The sequence below is a fragment of the Rhinoderma darwinii genome, chromosome 2 (genome assembly GCF_050947455.1).
Source record: "Rhinoderma darwinii isolate aRhiDar2 chromosome 2, aRhiDar2.hap1, whole genome shotgun sequence".
Lineage (NCBI taxonomy): Eukaryota > Metazoa > Chordata > Amphibia > Anura > Rhinodermatidae > Rhinoderma > Rhinoderma darwinii.
This window is the reverse complement of record NC_134688.1, coordinates 156,290,094-156,298,501: the sequence shown is the minus strand read 5'-3', so window position 1 is coordinate 156,298,501 and position 8,408 is coordinate 156,290,094.

Genomic DNA, 8,408 nt, shown 5'->3' with positions numbered 1-8,408 from the left:
AGATACTGTAGGAAACCTACAGATATTTTTTTTTTTTTTTGTCAAATCTGTTTTTTATTTTCAAGAAACAAACAATACATACAGAAAGAAATAGAAAAATAACTGTGCCCATGTGCAACATGGGTATTACGAACATCACAAGATTAATCGCTTTGAACAGCTGTGCATTGTCTCATAACAAACCTTTCGAATATATGGCAATACATATTCATATCAAGACAATTCAAGGGCACATCAAGGAGGGGAAACAGAAATAAGGGGGGGGTGGGTTGTAAGGTTGTGCATCTTACAGTCAGTTATTAAGTATCACCTGTGTGATTCATTTAAAGCTAGAATATTCACTATGAGACACCTTTTAGGAGGAAAAGTATGCGTCCTCAATCAATGTGCACCAGTTTTGTATCTTATCCATGGTTCCCAAATGTTTGAAAATTGTGTGTGAGTGTGGTCTTGCCAACTGGTCAACTCCTCCAAACTACATATTTAATGCACTCTATCTAACCATTGTGTTTTGGTTGGAGGTGCCGTCTGGAGCCAGCAGAGGGCGATTAAATATTTAGCTGCCGCTATTAAGTGGGTTGCTAGCTGCGCTTTAGTGGGTTTAAGGAAACCTGCAGATATTTTACCCACAATGAATGTTAAATTTACAGGCCTATAGTTTCCGGCCTCACATTTTGAACCCTTTTTGAATATTAGGACAAAAAACACAAATTTGACCCTGGGTAGTCAGCGGGTGCAATATATAGTCAGAAAAGGAATGCCTGCAGGCAAACAAAACCCTATTTCCTGACCACCCAATAATAATAAGAATAAAGTTAGAATTAACAACCTTTATTAACCTTTATTAAGCTACGTGTAGCAAACTATACATAAATTTTAAAACTTTCACTGCCACAGACCGAAGTCAATTTGACAACTGTAGAAACCTAGCAAAGTATCTGAAGTTCGCAATGTGTGCCGAGTGTCGGCAGACAGTTAGTGCAGGGGCATCAGTGCCACTATTAACATGCAGACGAAGATCCAGCTGAGGCAGGAATTAAAAATTAACAGAGCCCCCCCGACATGTTTCGCTAACTAGTAGCGTCCTCAGGGGTACATGGGGCTAATGGCGGCGCCACGAGAAAACTGCTCCTCTTATGGGAGTGTGGAATGACGAGAGGTGGGTGTGTGGATGACAACCAATAGGATGAGGCCAACCATCTGGAGCAACAGGGGAGAGTGAGTGTCCAATAAGAAGCCAGATAACGGGTGGCCCATATCAGCCCGTGAACTACCAGTATACAGACAAGTGCCGAGAAAGTTAAAAGACGGCACGCCTGCGCAGTGAGGCGGCTGAGAGACTCAGAGCGGAGCCGAACAAGGCGGCCTAGCTCAGAGTGTAACAGAGCATAGAGTATCGGCGCATGCGCCGTAAAGACAAAAACGGACTTAGTGCAAGGGACATTCTGACAGCCACCATGACTCACTCATGTAGAGTGTAGGGCCGGAAATAAATCTCAATTGACTGTGAACTGTATATGCACAGGTCTAAACAGAGACCCAGTGCAATACTACATGAAAGGCAAAATGCCCACGTGTCCCTCACAGACCATGTACATAGTGCATCACATACTCCCTCTGAAAAGGCCAACCGGTAGCAGCCGCTCATCCACACCAACACCTCTGAAGTGATCCTAAAATTCAATAAAGAATAAAATAAGATGACAAAGAGCATGAAGGCACTGATTGCATCTCCATTCATGCATCACAATAGAACAGAAAAGAGGGGAGAGAAGAGAGAGGAGAGAGAAGGGGCCGCCAAGCGCATAAAATGCATAGTAAGGTCACGTAAGAACAGTGAATCAAAATAAAACATATTTATAAATATATTCATATATACTATATCATATAGCCCCCTAGTCAGGAGGCCACAATAAGAAAATGTTGCCGGCAAAGTAGCCGAGAAACCAAGACAGTAAAAGCGAATAGAGTACAATATAGACAGATCCATACAGATGCGTGAAGGGAGACGCAGAGAAAATCACAAAAATGCACTAAACGTAAAGCCCTCATTAAGTCCCTGAGGGGTCATGGAACCGAGACGGTGAATCCATCGTGCCTCTTCCTGTAGAAGCCTACGATCCAGATTACCTGCCCTAGGTCCCAACTTAAGCTGTGTAATGCCCCAAAATTGGAGCAACTTCGGATTATCAGGGTGATACCTATGCATGTGTCTGGCAAGAGTGGTGTCCTCCTTAAGGTTGATGGTACTGAGATGTCTGGACACCCTTCTCCTCAATTCCTGCAAAGTTTTACCCACATAAAGTTTTGGGCAGGGACATTTAGCCAGATAAACAACTCCAACACTCTGACAGTTAAGAAATTGTTTAATGTCATATGACCTGCCGTCAAGAGGATTAATAAAACTCTTGACTCTAGGCATCAATGGGCAAAAGGAACACCTGCCACAGGGATGAAAACCCGTGCTCTTTGTCATCTTATTTTATTCTTTATTGAATTTTAGGATCACTTCAGAGGTGTTGGTGTGGATGAGCGGCTGCTACCGGTTGGCCTTTTCAGAGGGAGTATGTGATGCACTATGTACATGGTCTGTGAGGGACACGTGGGCATTTTGCCTTTCATGTAGTATTGCACTGGGTCTCTGTTTAGACCTGTGCATATACAGTTCACAGTCAATTGAGATTTATTTCCGGCCCTACACTCTACATGAGTGAGTCATGGTGGCTGTCAGAATGTCCCTTGCACTAAGTCCGTTTTTGTCTTTACGGCGCATGCGCCGATACTCTATGCTCTGTTACACTCTGAGCTAGGCCGCCTTGTTCGGCTCCGCTCTGAGTCTCTCAGCCGCCTCACTGCGCAGGCGTGCCGTCTTTTAACTTTCTCGGCACTTGTCTGTATACTGGTAGTTCACGGGCTGATATGGGCCACCCGTTATCTGGCTTCTTATTGGACACTCACTCTCCCCTGTTGCTCCAGATGGTTGGCCTCATCCTATTGGTTGTCATCCACACACCCACCTCTCGTCATTCCACACTCCCATAAGAGGAGCAGTTTTCTCGTGGCGCCGCCATTAGCCCCATGTACCCCTGAGGACGCTACTAGTTAGCGAAACATGTCGGGGGGGCTCTGTTAATTTTTAATTCCTGCCTCAGCTGGATCTTCGTCTGCATGTTAATAGTGGCACTGATGCCCCTGCACTAACTGTCTGCCGACACTCGGCACACATTGCGAACTTCAGATACTTTGCTAGGTTTCTACAGTTGTCAAATTGACTTCGGTCTGTGGCAGTGAAAGTTTTAAAATTTATGTATAGTTTGCTACACGTAGCTTAATAAAGGTTAATAAAGGTTGTTAATTCTAACTTTATTCTTATTATTATTGGGTGGTCAGGAAATAGGGTTTTGTTTGCCTGCAGGCATTCCTTTTCTGACTTTTTGAATATTGGCACCACATTTGCTATGCGCCAGGAAAGGAAGTAAAAGTATACAGAAAAGGCTTAGGCCCTGTTCACACTGAGATTTATACAGGCATAAAAAAATCTAGCTCAGAATTCGTTCAGGAATTTTGAGGCAGATTTTAAACTGCCTGCACATTTCTTTTACTGCGGTTTTTAAAAAACAAACAAACATTGAACCGAATGCAAGGACCATGGGCAAAAAATTCAAAATAAAAATGCTCAGAAACGAGTACCGCTGATTTTCTTTGCCTCCCATTGATTTCAATGGGAGGTAAGAGGGGGAAACTACCGCAAAAAAAAACAGGCTGCTCGGGAAAAGAACGCCTCTGCTTCCCATTGAAATCAATGGAGGCAATTTCAGACTTTTTTGGTGCGGATTCTGATCCGGTTTCCACGCCAAAATCAACGCCAAAAAACTCAGTCAAACACAGGTGTGGATACAAAAGAGGGGAGACATATTAGTCTTTCCTGTATGCTTTAATTCTTTTTTTGATTCACTCCTGGCTTCGGTACAAAAAAATGCATCAAAAACTGCCATGAAAACGGATTCTAGCCTTAGGGCATTAGTGTTAAAAAAACACATTGAAAACTAGAAGGTCACAAATGGTGACATGTGTGCAAAATTTGGAAAGTAGCAAGAAAAGTGGGCATGGTCTGCAAGGAGACGTACTTTAGACCACATTTCACCTATAAATGTCAGACAGTTAAAAATGCAAAGTTTATTAAGGGACATGCACCGTTTAATAAATTTGAATCAGAAATGAGAAAACAGCTACCGGATTACTTTACAAAGTCTAAAAATGAATAAGATAGATAGAAAGCAGTTCTCTTACAAATACTACTGAAATTACTAGTGTGGTTGTGTGACTCATTCCACCTACTTCCCTACTAAATGGATTTAGAGACTTATGAAGTACAGAACTTGCTGATTTATGATTAAAAAAAACAGCGCAATATGTTTCCTCTCTTCTGTGTGAACATCTCCCTCTTAATTTAGATAGACTTTATTTAATATTATTATTTAATGTAATAAAGCAGCAGCAAAGTACAAAAATGATGCTCAGTCAAAGTTTTCTATCCATATGCCTTCTCTTTTATAAAGCCAATCTTAGCCCCTTGCCTAAAAGCTATCTCAAGATACAGCTGACTGTGATGGAGAAAAGCCTTAGGTAAATCCACAAATGTAGATTCACAGATAGAAAGGCAAGAGACATCATTAAACAAGATAAAACTCTAACAAGATATGCTACATGTCAGAGATTTTACCAATGCTGCAGGCATTTTGGTTGTAAACAGCCAGTAATTCATATACTAAACCCTAAGGTAGTGACAGTAAAGTAAAAAAAAATAACCATATACATGAGTTTAATACTAAATATACTAGTATACAACCTGTGAAACTATAAACAAATTTGTGTATAACATTAAACAATAAGCAGATACTTTTGTCACTAATACAATGGCATTGCTTCTAGTAAATCGTATATCCCTTAATAAAGCATAATTCCAAACCCAAATAAAATTAACCTGTACATAATATATCTGGATAAAAACAATAAATGCACATGGCATATATTAATCACAACTATAACTGAAAATTTACCCTTCATTTAAATTTTTTATCTGAAGAAATAAAAAATGCTGTGCTGATTAGGTTTTATTATACACCCCTCAATATTGAAATTGAAACACCAAGAAAGAAAGGTTTTGGAATTGTGGAAATCACAGGATTAATAGACACAAAAAAATGGAAAAAAATATTCCAAACATCTTAATTTATTCAGTATTCAGTATGAGCACCACACGCAGAAATACACGCACTTACACACAAGCTGTCAATGAGGTTATTAATGGTTGTCTGAGGAATGTTATGTCACGCTGAATTCACTTGGGCGCACAAATCATTAAGATTGGTTTCTGGCAGCTCCCTTTGCAATCGCCGACCAATGACATCCCAGATGTACTTCATGGGAAAAAGTCCAGAGAGGTTGCAGGCCATGGTAGCATGTTTAGGCCATGCAGGCTGCTCACAGTAGCACGAGCAACATGCGGCTCTGCGTTATCCTGTTGTAAAACAGCTTTTGGGACACTTTGGAGAAATGACCATAATACTGGTTCCATGACCAAATCAATGGAACACTGAACTGTTAGTGTACCTGAAATGAGAACTAGAGGGGTCCGGCTACCATACATTATGCCACCCCACACCATCATCCGGGGAGTAGGACCAGTGTGACGTTCCCTTGTGAAGGCCTCTTAGTTGCATTTCCCCCTGTGGTCTCCAGACCAATCTCCGGCTATCGTTACATCTTCGATGAAGAGGATAGACCTTTATACCAGCCTCTATTGCCATCTTGCTGTGCACCATGATAGCCCTTGAGAGCAGTTATGTGTAGTCAATGGAACACCTGTAGCTGGATGTCTGGCTTATGGCCCAATGTCGTGCAAGTGCCTTCTGATGGTTTGTGTCAACACTAGTTGCCTCCCTAGGCTTGGGATGTGACGTCCAATTTTACTTGCAGTAAATAATGGATCACTACGCGCCAATCTTCCAGTAAGACGATCCGTCCGTGCAGAGGTTCGCCTCTACACACCTCTTGCTGTCATTCCCATTCATAGTTGTTCTCCCAACCTCTGTGATACACAACGTTATACAGTGCGGACATCTCATCCTAGGTGCCTAGCAATCTGCCGAAGTGATAAACCGAGCTCTCTCAGTTCAGGGATTCTGGCTCGTCGACGAACAGGAGGCATCACACAATCATCCCACACCACATGATCTGATTTTTAAGATTTTATGTGGCTAAAATACATTGTATTCAATCTGGCATTTAAGGGCTGCAATAATTGTGTTGCATGAGATTTTTTATGTCATATGCCTTTTATTCTGTTTATCTTCTAAGTATGGATTAAAAGCGTGGAGTTTCTACAAAAGTGGTGCACTATCTGTTTTTTCTCCCTTTTTGGAGGTATAGACCAGCGATTGAAAGAACTTATATAGAACACTGCTATATTGCTTTGTGGAAATATATGAACCAGAACTACAGAGAAACACACGAGTACATGTTGGGTGTTTATTTTCTGCATGCAGGCTGGGGGATAATAGAACCCTTCTTGAACCCTTTGGACCTTTTGCTTGCAACGGTCTGTGCAGTAAAACTTTATGATAGTACTTATAATTGCCTGTGGTGTTGAGGATTTCACCTCTTTTTTACCTGCTCCGTTTGTTCTTTTGCAGTGTGTGGAGAGCTGAGTCTTTGTATTAGATATACTGGCTTTTATGCCCCTCCCACAGATTGGAACTACCGTAGGTGCTTGAAAATTTGATCCTTTGCAGATCTTAGTGACAACTGCTACTTCCTCAATATGTATAACCTTACGACTTGTCCTTCTGTTCTTGGTGTTGCAAATTCAATGTGGAGGTGTGTATATAGACATAGTTATTTAGTTAGTACGGTTAAAAAATAAAAATATATCCATCGAGTTCAACCAAAGGATGGGAGAAAGGGAAGGGATATAACTAAACGATAGAATTTTACTTTACCCCTATTGATCCAAAGGAAGGTAAAAAACAAATTAAAAAAATACCCATAATACATGAACCAATTTGCCCGAAAAAGAAAACATGTCCCTCCTGATCCCAAGTGTAAGAATTCTTTACATATACATAAGTATTGATATTATATTGTTCTAAGAAAATATCTAAGGCTTTTTGATGTCATCTACTGTCCCTGCTGTGACCAGTTCCTGTGGTCGGCTATTCCACAGATTTACAGTTCTTATGGTAAAGAAGACTTGTTGCCTTTGGAGATTTAACCTTTTTTTTCTCCAGACAGAAGGAGTGCCCCCTTGTCTTCTGAGGGAATTCTACATGGAACAAATTTTTACCATAATTTTTGTACGAGCCATTTATATTATAATACAAGTTAATCATGTCCCCCCCTTCGTCTCTAATCAATCAAAATGTATTTAATATTTCCTCATAACTAAGATCTTCCATGCCCCTTATTATTTTAATTGCTCTTATCTGTATTTTTTCAACTCCAGGGCATCCTTTCTATGAATTGAAGCCCAGGACTGAGCAACATATTTTAGATGAAGCATCACTAATTCTTTGTAAGTGGTAATATTATATCCCTGTCCCGCGAGTCCATGAATCTTTTAATACACAACAGTATCCGGCTGATCCTGGGACATATTGTAAGTGCAGGATATTGGTTCCCAAATGCATAACTTTACATTCATCCACATTGAGCCTCATTTGCCAACTGGATGCACAAACACTCAATTTGACCAAGTTGGCTTGTAATTTACGAACATCTTCCATAGACTGAACAATACTACATAGCTTGGTGTCATCTGCAAAAATAGAAAGAGTGCTATTAATCCCACCATATCATTAATATATAAGTTGAATAATAGTGGTCCCAGCGCTGAACCCTGGGGTACATCACTTATAACCGGACACCATTCAGAGTAGGAATCATTTATCACAACTCTCTGGATACGGTCCGTGAGCCAATTCTCAATCCAATTATAAACTATAGTTTCTAAACCTATAGACCTTAGTTTACCAATTAGGAATCTATGAGGGACAGTGTCAAATGTTTTTTGTTTTTGCAAAGTCTAAAAACACTTTATCTACAGCGGCCCCTCTGTTCAGGATTCTACTCACCTCTTCATAAAGACAAATCAGGTTGGTTTGACAACTTCTGTCCTCAGTAACGCTGTGCTGGCTCTCACTCATAATACTATTTTTTGTCAAATATGCCTGTATATAAGAGCCCCTCAAACAGTTTCCCACAATAGATGAGTAGTATAGAGCTACATAAGTCGTCAAACTAGTTTTGACAGGTGACACGGCCTTTAGGGGCGTGGTTAGGGCGTGGCTAACGTTGACACGCCCTTTAGGGCGTGATTGGGGCGTGGCTAACGTTGCCATGCCCCTTTA